Source organism: Triticum dicoccoides, chromosome 7B (assembly GCF_002162155.2).
Source record: "Triticum dicoccoides isolate Atlit2015 ecotype Zavitan chromosome 7B, WEW_v2.0, whole genome shotgun sequence".
Classification (NCBI taxonomy): domain Eukaryota; kingdom Viridiplantae; phylum Streptophyta; class Magnoliopsida; order Poales; family Poaceae; genus Triticum; species Triticum dicoccoides.
Window position 1 is genome coordinate 578,334,688 of NC_041393.1, and position 15,727 is coordinate 578,350,414.

The following is a 15,727-nucleotide window of genomic DNA, read 5'->3' on the forward strand; positions in this document are numbered from 1 at the left end:
CTGGTTATCCGAAACACCGCCGATATTCTCGGTAGGCGGAGTAGATAACACTTTTCAGCCCTTGGCCGAAGAGGGAGAAGTCGATGGTCGATTAAGACGCGTTCAAAGTTCGGGCGGACGCAGATATTATATGAGTACTTCGGTACATACAATTATTATACATAAAATTCTTTTGCCCAAGTCACTTGGGGGCTCTTAAATTAATATGAGCCGTTTTATAATAGATGTTTTCTTTTTAGTCACTACAAAGTCTTTTTCTACCACTCCTTTCTCGACTCAGGTGTATGATCTATAGCTGGGTAGCCTGGTTTCTCTCTAAAGCCTCTCGCGTTTAGTTCGCTAAACTGGCCTGGGAAACACTCCGCCTTCGGGATAGGGAGGTTGGAGCCGAAGGCTGACCCACTTGAAGTCTAGAGATCGGATGTGTCATGTCAAAGCACAACGGAAGTACAATTTTAAGACCAATTTTGTATTGGCACCAAAACAACTTGATTCAATATAGACGAAGCGGGACATTCTCTTGGTTGAGGTGTTCGGCGTGAAACTCTTTTCTAAAACTATAGTTCGACATCTTTCCTGATGAACTCCACCTCGATATTGTCAAAACATACATGATAGTTGAACTAGTTCCCGAGGAGGTATGATCCTAGGGTCGGCCATGTTGCCCAATCCAATTCTCGGGGCTACTACATTGACAATCCAATGCAGAAAATTTAAGTGCAATATAGTTTCCAAGGAGATTATGATCCTCAGGTTGGTCGGCCGCACCCAACCTGAGTCTCGAGGACTGTGCACACTGCTTTTTGTGTCCTGAAGTATTCTGCCGAGCTAGGAGTTGATCCTCAAGGCCGATTTGTGAATCAACCTGAGTCTCAGGGGCTAATGGGATTAGCGGTCTTATGTCATCCTTCAGGTGCATCTCGGGTTTTAGACCGACACACACCTTGAGTGCTACTGGCTATATATCTCAGCATAGAATAAATTGCACCAATCATTCACAAAATATCAGCCCGCAGTCGGGGTGGTGCACCACCTTGGAAGCAGTCCGGCATAAAGCTCAGGCGCCAGTGGCTGGCTCCATACAGGGCATTTCCAGTATTAAGCTCGTCTGAATTCACTAGTAGAAAAAGGGTCAAACGTTCAACTCATTAGTCCCGGTTTGTATTTGAGTCGGCACTAATGTGACCATTAGTGCCGGTTCCAATGGCTAGGCGGGCCGCTCTCATTAATACCGGTTTGTGCCGAATTTTTAGCACCAGTTCGTGCCATGAACCGATATTAAAGAGAGTGGTGGCAGGATGTTGTCAGTCTGGGGCCCCTCCAGCACCTTTAGTACTGGTTCATGGCACGAACCGGTACTAAAGGTCGTCCTATAAACCCTTTGTCCACTCACGATCGAGCTCGCTCTGTTTTTCCCCTTTCCCCTCTCCTCTCTGTTCTTCCCCTCTAACTCGAGCTCATCACACATTTTGCCCAAATTTTGTCAAGATTTGAAGGCCCCTGTCCATTCAAGTGATCACAAAGGTAAGCAACTTTGTCCTTTCATCTCTCATTGCTAGATTAGCTCTTGCAATGCTTTATATAGTCATTAATTTGTGGGTTTTAGTAATTTGGGAGGAATTATATGTGGTAGCTAGTTTATTTGATTTATATGCAATTTGAGCTCAAAATAACTCTTAGTTTGCATATGTAGGTGTGGTTTACTTAGTGCCTTCCCGTCTCCATCCTAACCACCATCGATCGTTCGCACCGTCCTGTCGCCGGCACCACCTTGTGGGGTTAGCATCTTGTTATTATCTTTTTTATATAAAAAATTCATGTTTGTGTGATTTAGATATATAGTTACTTGTATAATTATCTTACCCGTATGTTGTTTGTTATTCATAGTGCCATGGTTTTGATATCTGTCCCCGTCGGCCCTCGTCCGGGTTATGATTCGGATGTGGTATATTTTCTTTTATAATTATTTTGTTGCATTTCATGTTTATGACAAATTATGCCCATCAAGTTGACATAGATATTTTTATCTAGGAGGTATGTGAACCGGAAATTCCAACCGACCCTATTGTCAAGAGGCTAAATTTAGTTGAAAGAGAAAACGAGTATTTGAAAGAAAAATTGAAAAGAATTGAGGGGGAGAAGATGGAATTGGAGTTGCATGTTGCCGATATGGTCGATGATCACAAGATCAAGATGGAGAAAATGCACTTGAAGATTAGAAAGATTAGAAAATATGCCATTGATAGTGAGGCTTGTTATCATTATGCTGTTGGATCAATTGTTACCTTAGTTGCGATCTTGATCACATTTGTTGTTGCATTTAAATGCTTTAGCTAGAGAGTTATTTATATGTTTGCTTTATGAGAATAAGTGTTGTATGAACTTTATGTATGAACTTGTATTAACTTGGTCTATTCGGTGTTGTGTAATGAAGATGAGCCGGCAATGGATGTACGATGACCGATTCTCTCCTCAATTCATTGCGGCTCAGGCAAACAAGCGGGCGGATGGTTTTATGCCTTGTCCATGTGCTGGCTGTAAGAATGATCACAATTACTCTAACTCAAGAACCATTCATGTCCACCTGTTTGAGTCCAGTTTCATACCCCACTATAATGTTTGGACCAAGCACGGAGAAAGAGGGGTTATGATGGAAGAAAATGAAGAAGAAGGGGACGCCAAAAGCTATCCTGGCCATGGGTTCCCTGAATATGATGATACAACAATAGGGGAAGAAGCTGAGCCGGCAATGCGGGAAGAAGCTAAAGAAGAGGCATCAGATGAGCCAACTGATGATCTAGGTCGGGCCATTGCCGATGCAGAGAGAAACTGCACAAGTGAAAAGGAGAATAAGAAGTTGCAGCACATGTTAGAGGATCACAAAAAATTGTTGTACCTGAATTGCGAAGCTGACAAGAAAAAGCTGGGCACCACACTGGAATTACTACAATGGAAGGCAGAGAATGGTGTATCTGACAAGGGATTTGGAAAGTTGCTAGTAATGTTAAAGAAGATGCTTCCAAAGGACAACGAATTGCCCGAGAGTACGTACGAAGCAAAGAAGGTTGTCTGCCCTCTAGGGTTAGAGGTGTAGAAGATACATGCATGCCCTAATGACTGCATCCTCTACCGCGGTGAGTACACGGATTTGAACACGTGTCCGGTATGCGGTGCATTGCGCTATAAGATCAGCCGTGATGACCCTGGTGATGTCGAGGTCGAGTGCCCCAGGAAGAAGCAGATTCCTGCCAAGGTGATGTGGTATGCTCCTATAATACCACGGTTGAAACATTTGTTCCTAAACAAAGAGCATGCCAAGGAGATGCGATAGCACAACGAAGACCGTAAGAAAGACGGGAAGTTGAGAGTACCCGTTGACAGGTCACGGTGGAGAAAAATCAAGAGAAAGTACAGGGAGGAGTTTGCAGGGGACGCAAGGAATGCATGGTTTGGTCTAAGCACAGATGTCATTACTCCTTTTGGGGAGCAGAGCAGCAACCATAGCACGTGGCCTGTGACTCTATGTATGTATAACCTTCCTCCTTGGTTGTGCATGAAGCGGAAGTTCATTATGATGCCAGTGCTCATACAAGGCCCTAAGCAACCACGGCAACGACATTGATGGGTACCTAAGGCCATTAGTTGAAGAACTCTTACAGCTGTGTAATGGAACAGGTGTACGTGCGTGGGATGAGTATAGACAGGAAGAATTTGACCTAAAGGCGTTGCTGTTTCTGACCATCAATGATTGGCCTGCTCTCAGTAACCTTTTAGGACAGACAAACAAAGGATGCTGCGCATGCACGCACTGTTTGGATGATACCGACAGTATATATTTGGATAATTGTAGGAATGTGTACCTGGGACATCATTGATTTCTTCCGAGCATGCATCTCGTAAGAAAGAAAGGCAAGCATTTCAAAGGTGAGGCGGATCACCGGACGAAGCCTCACCACCGTACTGGTGATGATGTACATGATATGGTCAAGGATTTGAAGATAATCTTTGGAAAGGGTCCTAGCGGACAACCTTTTCCGAATGACGCTGACAGACACGCACCCATGCGGAAGAAGAAATCTATATTTTGGGACCTGCCCTACTGGAAAGACCTAGAGGTCCGCTCCGCAATCGACGTGATGCACATGACGAAGATTCTTTGCGTGACCCTGCTTGGGTTCTTGGGCGTGTATGGGAAGACAAAAGATACACCGGAGGCACGGGAGGACCAACAACGTATGCACGGAAAAGACGGCATACATCAAGGTCATGCCAGCTGCGCTCTTACCAAAGAAGAGAAGGAAATCTTCTTTCAATGCCTGCTCAGTATGAAGGTACCGTCTGGCTTCTCGTCGAATATAAAGGGAATAATAAATATGGCAGAGAAAAAGTTCCAGAACCTAAAGTCTCATGACTGCCACGTGATTATAACGCAACTACTTCCGGTTGCATTGAGGGGGCTTCTATCGGAAAACGTTCGATTAGCCATTGTGAAGCTATGTGCATTCCTCAATGCAATCTCTTAGAAGGTAATCGATCCAGAAATCATACCCAGGTTAGAGAATGATTGGTGTTCCCACCATCCTTCTTCAACATCATGACAGATGTCCTAGTTCACCTATGCGAAGAGATTAACGTTCTGGGTCCTGTATTTCTACACAATATGTTCCTCTTTGAGAGGTTCATGGGAGTCTTAAAGAAATATGTTCATAACGGTGCTAGGCCAGAAGGAAGCATATCCAAGGGCCATGAAAATGAGGAGGTCATTGAGTTTTGTATTGACTTTATTCCTGACCTTAAGCCGATTGGTGTTCCTGAATCACGACATAAGGGCAGACTGGGTGGAAAAGGCATGCTAGGAGGGAATCAAATAATATGTATGGACGGGCATTCTCTCACTCAAGCACACCACACAGTTCAACAGAATTCTGCCTTGGTGGCTCCGTATATGGAGGAACACAAGAATTTTCTACGCTCCAAACACCCGGAGCAGTCTGACGATTGGATTACACGTGAACAAACGGGGACTTTCGCCGGTTGGTTGGAGACACGTGCCATGCATGACGCCGCTATTGAAGATGACATGTACTTGCTGTCCAAGTTACCATCTTCGAATATAATGACTTTCAAATGGTACGAGATAAATGGGAATACATTTTACACGATGGCCCAAGATAAGAAGAGCACCAACCAAAACAGTGGTGTCTGCTTTGATGCAACAACCAAGACGGGAAATGACACATATTATGTACATAGAGGACCTATGGGAACTTGACTATGGACTTGGTCTAAACGTCCCTTTGTTTTGGTGCAAATGGGTCAATATGACACGAGGCGGGGTAAGGGAAGACCCGCAGTACGGAATGACAACAGTGGATCTTAACAATCTTGTGTACGCAGACGAACCATTCATCCTAGCCAATGATGTGGCGCAGGTTTTCTATGTGAAGGACATGTCTACCAAGCCGAGAAAAAGAAAAGATAAGGAAGCAAATACATCATACGATGAGCCAAAGCGCCACATATTTCTTTCAGGGAAAAGAAACATCATGGGAGTGGATGACAAGACAGATATATCAGAAGATTATGAAAAGTTTGATGAAATTGCTCCATTCAGAGTGAATATTGACCCGAGCATCCAGTTAAATGATGAAGATTCTCCATGGTTACAGCGCAAAGGGACACACCCGAAGAAAAAGTTTCACACCCAAAGATCGCACTCTAGGATGTGATCCGCTTCACTGTCATCACTTTCTTCTCTAGTGAGTTTACAGACTTGTATATCTGGAAAGTCCCACTTTGGACACACCGTAGGGAATCTTTGTAATAGTTAGGGTGTTGATGTGTTTTGGCACTTGAAACGTGTACTTTTGTGCTTCAGACAAACGTGTACCTTTTTGACGTGATATGCTATTTTTCATGCATTTACTGATTTTTTTAGCTAAATGACCCTGAAATTGAAAAGCACTACAAATGAACTCTGAAAAGGTTGAAAGTTGGCATGGTACCATCAGTTCACCCACATAGCATGTGCAAAAAGGTGAGAGGGTTACAGAAAAAACTAGATGCACTTCGTGTACAAAATGGACAATCTCTTTCGAAGTATCAGGGTTTCGGACGAAAACTCATATGCTACAAAGGCATTTCGTTTTTTTAAACTTATTTCAACTCCAGGCTTTTTGTGCGTTCAGTATGCACCATTCAAAGCCACGTCATGAATTTTTAACCCTTTCAGACATCATTTGCTATTTTTCATGCATTTACTGATTTCTTTTAGCTAAATGACCCTGAAATTGAAAAACCCTTCAAATGAACTCTGAAAAGGTCAAAAGTTGGCATATCATCATTTCACCCCCATAACATGTGCAAAAAAGTAGAGATGGTTACGGCAAAAACTGGATGTACTTCGTGTACAAAATGGACAATCTCTTTCGAAGTATCAGGGTTTCGGACGAAAACTCATCTGTTACAAAAGCATTTCATTTTTTAAATAACCTAAGTATTACCAAATTGAATATAATGATAAAACACACTAATATTAAACATAAGAAAAATGAATCATTGAAAAATCTGTTTTTAAGGTTAGGTTATTCACAAACTAGTGATTCACAGAAATTTCAGATAATTCAAATTTAAACTATTCAAATGTGAAAACTACTGGGACAAACAGAAAGTCTGTAATTTTTTGTACCAAAAGCAAAAATATTCACAAAGAAACTCTAAATACAGAAAAAAGCAACTCAGAAATAAATAAAATAATTTAAATAAAGCAGAAAATAGAAAAAATAAATAAAAAAACCCACCTACTGGGCCACAACGGCCTGCATAAGACTAGAAACCCAACCTGTAGTTGGGCCAGGATGCAGGCCCACCAGGCCAATAGGCCCCACAGGACAGAGTAGGATTATTCGGCCCAGAAGGCCTACATTAGAGAGGAGCTCAATGCAGTGCCCGCACCGGGGCTTATAAACAGGTCCTGGGGCTCCTCAACTAGCGAAGTGGGACTAAACTTTGTGCACAGCAGGGTGGCAGCGCACCCCCTTTAGTACCGGGTCGTGGCTGCAACCGGTACTAAAGACCCCCCCTTTAGTACCGATTGCAGCCACGACCCGGTACTAAAGGGGTGCGCTTCCCGCCGCTTGGGCTAGCCAAATTTGACCTTTAGTACCGGTTGGTGGCTGCAACTGGTACTAAAGGACCCTCCTATATATATAGCACTTACGAATTTTGTCAGTTTTCATCTCTTCCTCTGCTTCTTCTCCTGTGCCCCGTCGCTTCCGCCCCCCGTCGCTGCCCCCCGTCGCTGCCCCCGTCGCCGCCCCCGTCCGCGTCGCCGCCCGTAGCTGCGCTGTCCCCGTCGCCGCCCGTCGCCATCCCCGTCGTCACCGTCCCTGTCGCCGCCCATCGCCGTCCCCGTTGCCGCCCCCGTCGCCTCGCCTCGCCGGTGAATTCCTGCCCCGCCATGGCCACACACACACACACACATTGTTAGTTAATTATAAAAATGTTAGTAATTTTTATGTTTTTTAGTTATAGAAATGTTTAAAGAAATGTTAGAAATTTTTTCTGTTTTCTAGTTATAGAAATGGTAGTTATATAGAAATGTTAGAAATTTTAGAAATGTTAGTTTTAGCTAGATGAATTAGATTAATGTCAAATTGTTAGACGATGATCGATGTTATAGATGCATATAGAATTTTGACATATGCAACGATATCATTTTTTAAATTTGTATAGAAATCACAATCCAATCATTTAAAAAATGTTTCGTTTGTATATTGTATTTGTTCTTGACGATGCCCGGCCCGCATCCTCGCCGTCGACCCGTTCGTGACGACGTCCTGCTTCAGAGGACCCATGTCTGGGACTGGGCTCCACCGGGCTGGCACTGGGAGGTGCTACCTTCAGGGGCGCGCCGCTTGGTGAGGAACCCGGCCCCGGGTCTCGTCGTCGACCCTGAGCTCCTTTGGTGGTGTTCGCGTGGGCCACTTTCGGTGCGGAGGGAGCCGGCCCTGCCGGAGGTGGTACGTCGCCGTTTTAGGGAGGAGGACGAGCACGTCCATCGCTACATGGCTGCTATGGATGTCAGGTTCTCCAATACCTAGGCAGGTTCTTCGAGGATCTCACCCGAGCTATGATCCTGTGATGGTTCCTTCTCTTTGGATGTCCACCGCCCGTGCCTTAGGAACCGCGAGTGAACTAGATTTTTCTGTAGTATTCGATCTTTATTAGCTAGTTATGTATTCGATATATAATATTCTTGATGATGTATCCAAGATTATATATATTATTCGAGACTATGTATTCGAGATTATATATATATTATTCGATAATATTTGAGACGATGTATTCGAGATTATATTTGATGATGCATATTATGTACTATGATTCAGTTTTTCCTTATTGATTGCATGCATGCATTGTAATTTGAATACTAAATTATTTTATATTTCTTCTGAATTAGTTAAATAAAAGCTATGGCGGACAATACTGACAGAGAAAGAGAAGAGACCATGTTCGAGATCATACGCTCCCCTGGCCGGCCAGATGATCAGAATGAAGCAGATGACGACTCGCAATATCTGAACAATACCGGAGAGGGTGATATGATATTCAATCGTGACGACCGAATTGATGAATGATACGTCTCCAACGTATCTATAATTTATGAAGCATTCATGCTATTTTATTATCTGTTTTGAATGATTACGGGCTTTATTATACACTTTTATATTACTTTTGGGACTAACCTATTAACCGGAGGCCCAGCCCATATTGTTGTTTTATTGCCTATTTCAGAATTTCGAAGAAAAGGAATATCAAACGGAGTCCAAACGGAATGAAACCTTCGGCAGCGTGATTTTTGGGAAGAATATGATCCGGGAGACTTGGAGTTCACGTCAGAAGATCCTCGAGGAGGCCACGAGGGTGGGGGCGCGCCCACCCCCCTAGGCGCGCCCCCCTGTGTCGTGGGACCCTAGAGCACCCCCCCGACCGACTTCTTTCGCCTATATAAACCCACGTACCCTAAAAACACCGAAAACGAAGATAGATCGGGAGTTCCGCCGCTGTAAGCCTCTGTAGCCACCAAAAACCCTGTCAGGAGCCCGTTCCGGCACCCTGCCGGAGGGGGAATCCCTCACCGGTGGCCATCTTCATCATTCCGGTGCTATCCATGACGAGGAGGGAGTAGTTCACCCTCGAGGCTGAGGGTATGTACCAGTAGCTATGTGTTTGATCTCTCTCTCTCTCTCATGTTCTCTCTCGTGTTCCCTCTATGGAACGATCTTGATGTATCGCGAGATTTTCTATTATAGTTGGATCTTATGATGTTTCTCCTCATCTACTCTCTTGTAATGGATTGAGTTTTCCCTTTGAAGTTATCTTTTCGGATTGAGTCTTTAATGATTTGAGAACACTTGATGTATGTCTTGCCCTGCTTATCTATGGTGACAATGGGATATCATGTGCCACTTAATGTATGTTTTGGTGACCAACTTGCGGGTTCCGCCCATGAACCTATGCATAGGGGTTGGCACACGTTTTCGTCTTGACTCTCCGGTAGAAACTTTGGGGCACTTTTTGAAGTACTTTGTGTTGGTTGAATAGATGAATCTGAGATTGTGTGATGCTTATCGTATAATCATGCCCACGGATACTTGAGGTGACAATGGAGTATCTAGGTGACATTAGGGTTTTGGTTGATTTGTGTCTTAAGGTGTTATTCTAGTATGAACTCTATGATAGATTGAGCGGAAAGAATAGCTTCATGTTATTTTACTACGAACTCTTGAATAAATAGAACAGAAAGGATAACTTTGAGGTGGTTTCGTACCCTACCATAATCTCTTCATTTGTTCTCCGCTATTAGTGTCTTTGGAGTGACTCTTTGTTACATGTTGAGGGATTGTTATATGGTCTATCTATGTTACTATTGTTGAAAGAACTTGCACTAGTGAAAGTATGAACCTTAGGCCTTGTCTCCTACCATTGCAATACCGTTTACGCTCACTTTTATCATTAGTTACCTTTCTGTTTTTATAATTTCATATTACAAATACCTTTATCTACCATCCATATTGCACTTGTATGACCATCTCTTCGCCGAACTAGTGCACCTATACAATTTACCATTGTATTGGGTGTGTTGGCGACACAAGAGACTCTTTGTTATTTGGTTGCAGGGTTGTTTGAGAGAGACCATCTTCATCCTACGCCTCCCACAGATTGATAAACCTAAGGTCATCCACTTGAGGGAAATTTGCTACTGTCCTACAAACATGTGCACTTGCAGGCCCAACAATGTCTACAAGAAGAAGGTTGTGTAGTAGACATCAATGAAGTCCAGAACTATGATTATGATGACAAAGAAAATGTTGATCTTGAAATAACAGAGACCAGCGAGGTATATTTATATAAGCAGGCATCTGGTTATCATCACATGTTTTTAATGATTTGAAGATATGTTAACCAATCGATCTTTCTTCTTTCAGCCCTCTGGATCGAGCAAATCTGACAGCAGGACAGTGCGAGGCCCAGCCAAAAGGTTGAAGCAGGGCGCAAAGTACAACATCGATGCCATCAAAACTTATGGCAAACCAATCTTGCCTAAGAAGAATGCGAACAAGTTCGTTCGTCACTGTGGAGTTCTTGTGAAGGACCAAATCCCGATCTCCATGCAAGAATGGAAAAAAGGCAGCAAAGGAATGTCCAGATCTAACTTGGGTCGACGATAGAGAAAAAGATCTGCTTTGGGAATCTCTCATGGAACATTTCACCCTACCAGATAATTTCACAGATGCAGATGTGCAGAAAGTGAAGGCCGCTGCTCTTAGGAAGATGTCAATTGCATTCAGCAACCACAATAAAAATATATGCGAAAATTACGTCAAAGGAGGAAAGAAGACTCCAGAATTCAAGGGAACACTAGAGAAGCAAAGAGAGCACTGGCCTGATTTCGTGATATTCAAGGAATCAGAATTATCTAAGGAACGGCCGAGAGTAAACAAGGCCAATGCCGCAAAAAAGGAGCAGTTCCATAAGTTGGGGCTAGGTGGCTACGCGGTGGCAATGCCTAAGTGGGATAAGTCTGAGCAAGAGATGCTGGATGCAGCGGTCACTCCAGTTACTAAGAGCTGGCCCCCCAGGGTCAGGACTTGGTTCTATGTGCATGGGGGCGTTGGACCCGAAGACAGACAAGGTTTCAAAGAGGGAAAGTCTTAAAGGAGTCGAAGATAAGATACTTGTTGCAATAGAAGAGGCTCGAACGGGGGTGTTCACGCCCAACAGAGAGAACGACGAGCTTACGCGCGCCCTAGGAAATCCGGAATACCCGGGAAGAACACGAGGCAAAGGCGTTGTTCCGTGGTATGAGGGGTTTGCGGAGTGGAACGCTGACTACAGAAGCCATGCGAGAAGGAAGATGAAGGAGGAGAAGAAGAGGAAGCTGGAGGAGGAGCAGAGGAAGCAGGAAGCAGAATGCCTTAAAGGCCTAGAATCAAAGCACGCAGAGTTGGCACTCCAATTCTAGCGGCAGCAGCAGCAAATCGACTCACTTAGCTAAGAAAGGGGGTCTCAGCAGTGGCAGCAGCTAGCGGATAATCTAGCATTGGATAGCACCTCCCATCCATGCCGAGAAGCAGCGTGGGTTCCGCCCCGAGCGAGGCACATCTGCTGGATAGATACCATATGGTTGACATGATGGAGAGCACTAATTGTGAGCTACACTTCAAAATGAACAACATATCCATGAAGCTCGAGGATGTCGTTGCTTATACAAATTCCCCTGGAGCAACCTTCCGTTGCAACCCAATTCCAGCTGGCTATGCTCGTGTCCAGGTTGATGATGTGGTGGACCAATATTCGGGGCTAGAGCTTGACATTCCTGGAGGTGACGGGGAGCACACACTGGGAGAGGCCAAACATCGTATCATCCTATGGGGAAAGGATTGCATCATCTTTCCAAGGCCACCGACACTGCGTCAGCCAACTCCTCCTCGAAGTCCGCCACCGCGTCAGCAATCTCCCGCTCCTGCAAGTGATCATCAGCCGCCGTCTCAGCACAGTCCTGCTCCTTCAAGTCCGGCAATGCGTCAAGCCACTCCTCCTCCTCCAAGTCCGGCACCGTGTTAGGCTTCGAGTCCGGCAACGTGTTAGACCACTTCTCCTCCTCCATGTCCGGCACCGCGTCAGCTCACTTCTCCTCGAAGTCAGCCACGTCAGCAGTCTCCGCCGCCAACTCAGCAACAGCGGAAGAGAGCCGCCGCAGCTATGGTGCGTAGCGCTACAAGTTGAGGTAGTACAGGTGGAGGCAAGCAATTTCAATATTGTCCAAGCCTCACGCCTCTTCCTCAGAGGCCTTACGACATGACCGAGGAGCAAAACACAGCCATAGTGAAGACCCAAGTGGACGCCCATTTTGGAAGGAAACCGCCACCGCTGCCAAAGGAGAAAGTGCCTAAGAAAGTCATTGACCACTTTATTCGTATGGCAAGAAAACCAGCTCCCAAGCCTGTTGACTCAGACTATGAGCGCCAAATCAGAAAGGCACATCGAGCACGACTACAGAAGGAGTCGAGCTCGAGCTCGAGCCAAGCAGCTGGCAAAAAATGCAGGAAAACCGTTCCCCAGCTGTGAGAACAGGTGGCGCAATCGATCCCCCTGCTTGTTGTACCAACACATGATAGTACCGGTGCCGGTCAGCTGGTAATAAACGACGAGCATAGAAGGCAGGCTAAAGAGCTCAGTATCACTGTTGGACAACTCCTAGAGATCGAGCCCATGGATACGATTAGAGAGGAGGACGTAAAACGGAAATATGTCCGCGGCGAACCTATGGTCAAGCCTGAGGAGGTCAAGAAGCTCTCAACGAGAATGTATGAATTGCATCAATGGTACATGGAAATTTGCAAGACCCACAATCGAGAGTCCCTCGTGGTGAAAGTCAAGGAAGAGGATTACTTCCATGGGATAGTTCTGTCTATTGAGTGTATAGAACTGTTTCAGTTATTCAATCAAGACGCACTCGACAAATCTATCATCAGTTGCTATTGTCTGTAAGTGATTTCTTTCTGTAATTTAAGTCTCAAGCTAGCTGTAGTGCTCTCGTTGATCATTACCTGTAATTATTGTCACTATTTCTTTTCTGTGGTACTATGCAGGATGAAGATGTATGAAATGAGAAAAGGTGGATGCTATGGCATTGGGTTCATTGACCCAAATACCATTAATGAAGAGACATGGAGCTATGAATGGTATAAAAAAGAAGTAGAGAATAACATGCTAGAGTTCTTGAAGCGCCTCAATACCAATCCAGATATACTACTTCCTTACAACTTCCAGTGAGTCATACTGTCTTGTACTACAAATTCTATTTTTTTACTAGCTAGATGTTAATAAGTGTATAGGGTTTAGGGTTAGTTGATGAGTGTTATGCCCATGCCCGCTTAATTTATACATGCAAACGTATGCGCATGCAGGTACCACTGGATCTTGTTAATCATTAAAGTTGATGAAGGAACAGTTGAAGTATTGGACTCACTGCTTAAAGAACCTAAAGACTACTCAATCATGAAGGGGATAGTCAACAGGTAATTCCAATCATTATTGAACTATATGTCGGCCTCTTTAGTTCATCATTTGCTGATATCAACTAATTAATAACTCCTTTATTCATTTTCTTTGCCGGCGGGCAGGGCTTGGCGAAGGTTCATCAAAGATGTTCCATGCCCATTCAAAGAAAATATGTATTGGTTTCGACCCAGGGTAAGTAATTAAGTTGTACTAGCCAGCTACCATCTCTTTAATTCTAGTTTCAATATCATTAATTATCATGCTTGATTAATTATTATCTGATTGAATTCTATTCTCGTAAAGGAAATGATGCAGTCGCCGGGGACTGATTTATGTGCATACTACGTTTGCGAGAACATTCGCATCATGGCGTCCGAAAGGAGCACATCTGATAGACAGTTATGGGCACGTTTGCCAGAACACTATTCACAATTTTTACATCATTATCGATATCTAATCACACAAAACGACTAATACATGCATATTGATCTCCTTCTTAAAAGTTTGATGAGGTGCGGGCTCCTACAAACGGATCGCGTACGAGCAATTGCAGAGGAAATAGCAGGATTTTTGGTTGACCATGTCATAGAGCCCACAGGAGAATTCCATTACCCGCTACCGCAGTAATGCCTCCATTTAGGAGAAATTGTATATACCAAATTGTATATATATATATATGTGTGTATGTGTCGTGGTGCGAGACATTCGATGATATATATATATATATATATATATATATATATATATATATATATATATATATATATATATATATATATATATATCGGTTCTATGAGAAATTCTATTTATATACTTGCATAACGTGTACAATATGCAGTATTGTAAAATACTAGCAAATGAAAAAGAATTAAATGGAAAACACAAAATTAAAGGAAAAAGAAATCCTGAACCTAAAACCCCCCAAACCTTGTAGTACCGGCTGGTGGTACCAACCGGTACTAAAGGTCACCCCGCCCCCGGCACCGGCTCGTGCCACGTGGGAGGCCCTTTAGAGGCGGTTCATGCTGAACCAGTACTAAAGGGGGGACCTTTAGTCCCCGCACTTTAGTGCCGGTTACAGAACCGGCACTAAAGGGCCTTACGAACCGGTGCTACAACCCGGTTCTGCACTAGTGATTCATTCAATATTTTAAAGACCGAGGTAGTTTATGACACCTCGGATGCTGACCATCGTTAGAGCTCGGATGCAGTCCGGCGTTGGAGCTCGGAAGCGGTCTGGCATAAAGCTTGGATTCGAATGGCTCGTTCCATAGAAGACTACTCCGGCATTTAAGCTCAGATGAAATCATTCAAATTTTCAGAGGCCAAGTTAATCTATGATACCTCGGATGCCGACCATCGTCGGAGCTCAGCTTTGAAAAGATGCCTCGGATTTAGTTCGGTGTTGGAGCTCGAATGCAAGAGTATACCTTGAATGCCGAGTAGTGTTGGAGCTCGGCTGTGAAAAGACGCATGGGATTTAGTTCGGCATTAGAGCTCGGACGCAAGAGGACGTCGTCGCACGGAAACACTTCAAACCCTAGGTGTGGCGTAAAAAGCTTACAAGGCATTGATAAAGGCCGATAACTTAAAGGGGCTCCTCGGATGCCGGACATGTAAACTCTTCGGATTCAGCTCGGTGATCGTCAATATCGGACATGGGAAGATTTATTGAACCAGTTTTCAAGACCGACGATCAAAGACAAAGAATTATTCGGAAGAACTGAGGAGCGTCCTCAACTTGAAGACCGGTTCAGGGGGCTACTGACGGTGTCCTGGACTAGGGGGTACTCACCATGTCGTCTCCCGACCAGTGGGTCGGGACGAGGACCCCCATGATGATTCACTAATGGGCCACTTCGGGCAGCCCATGCCGAATACAAGGAGGATTCCACAAGACTTGGTGCACAAGACAAGGACTCCTCTAAACCCTAGGCCTACGATGCATATATAAACCGAGGCCAGACTAGTCAATAGGCAATCTCATATTCATTACTACAACCTCATGGTTGTACTATGTACTATCCTTATATCAATACAATCAAAAGCAGGACGTAGGGTATTATCTCCTTGAGAGAACCCGAAACTGGGTAAAATCTGGTGTCCATGTTACCATCGCTCCAAGACGCCTAGCTTAGGACCCCTACTACGAGATCCG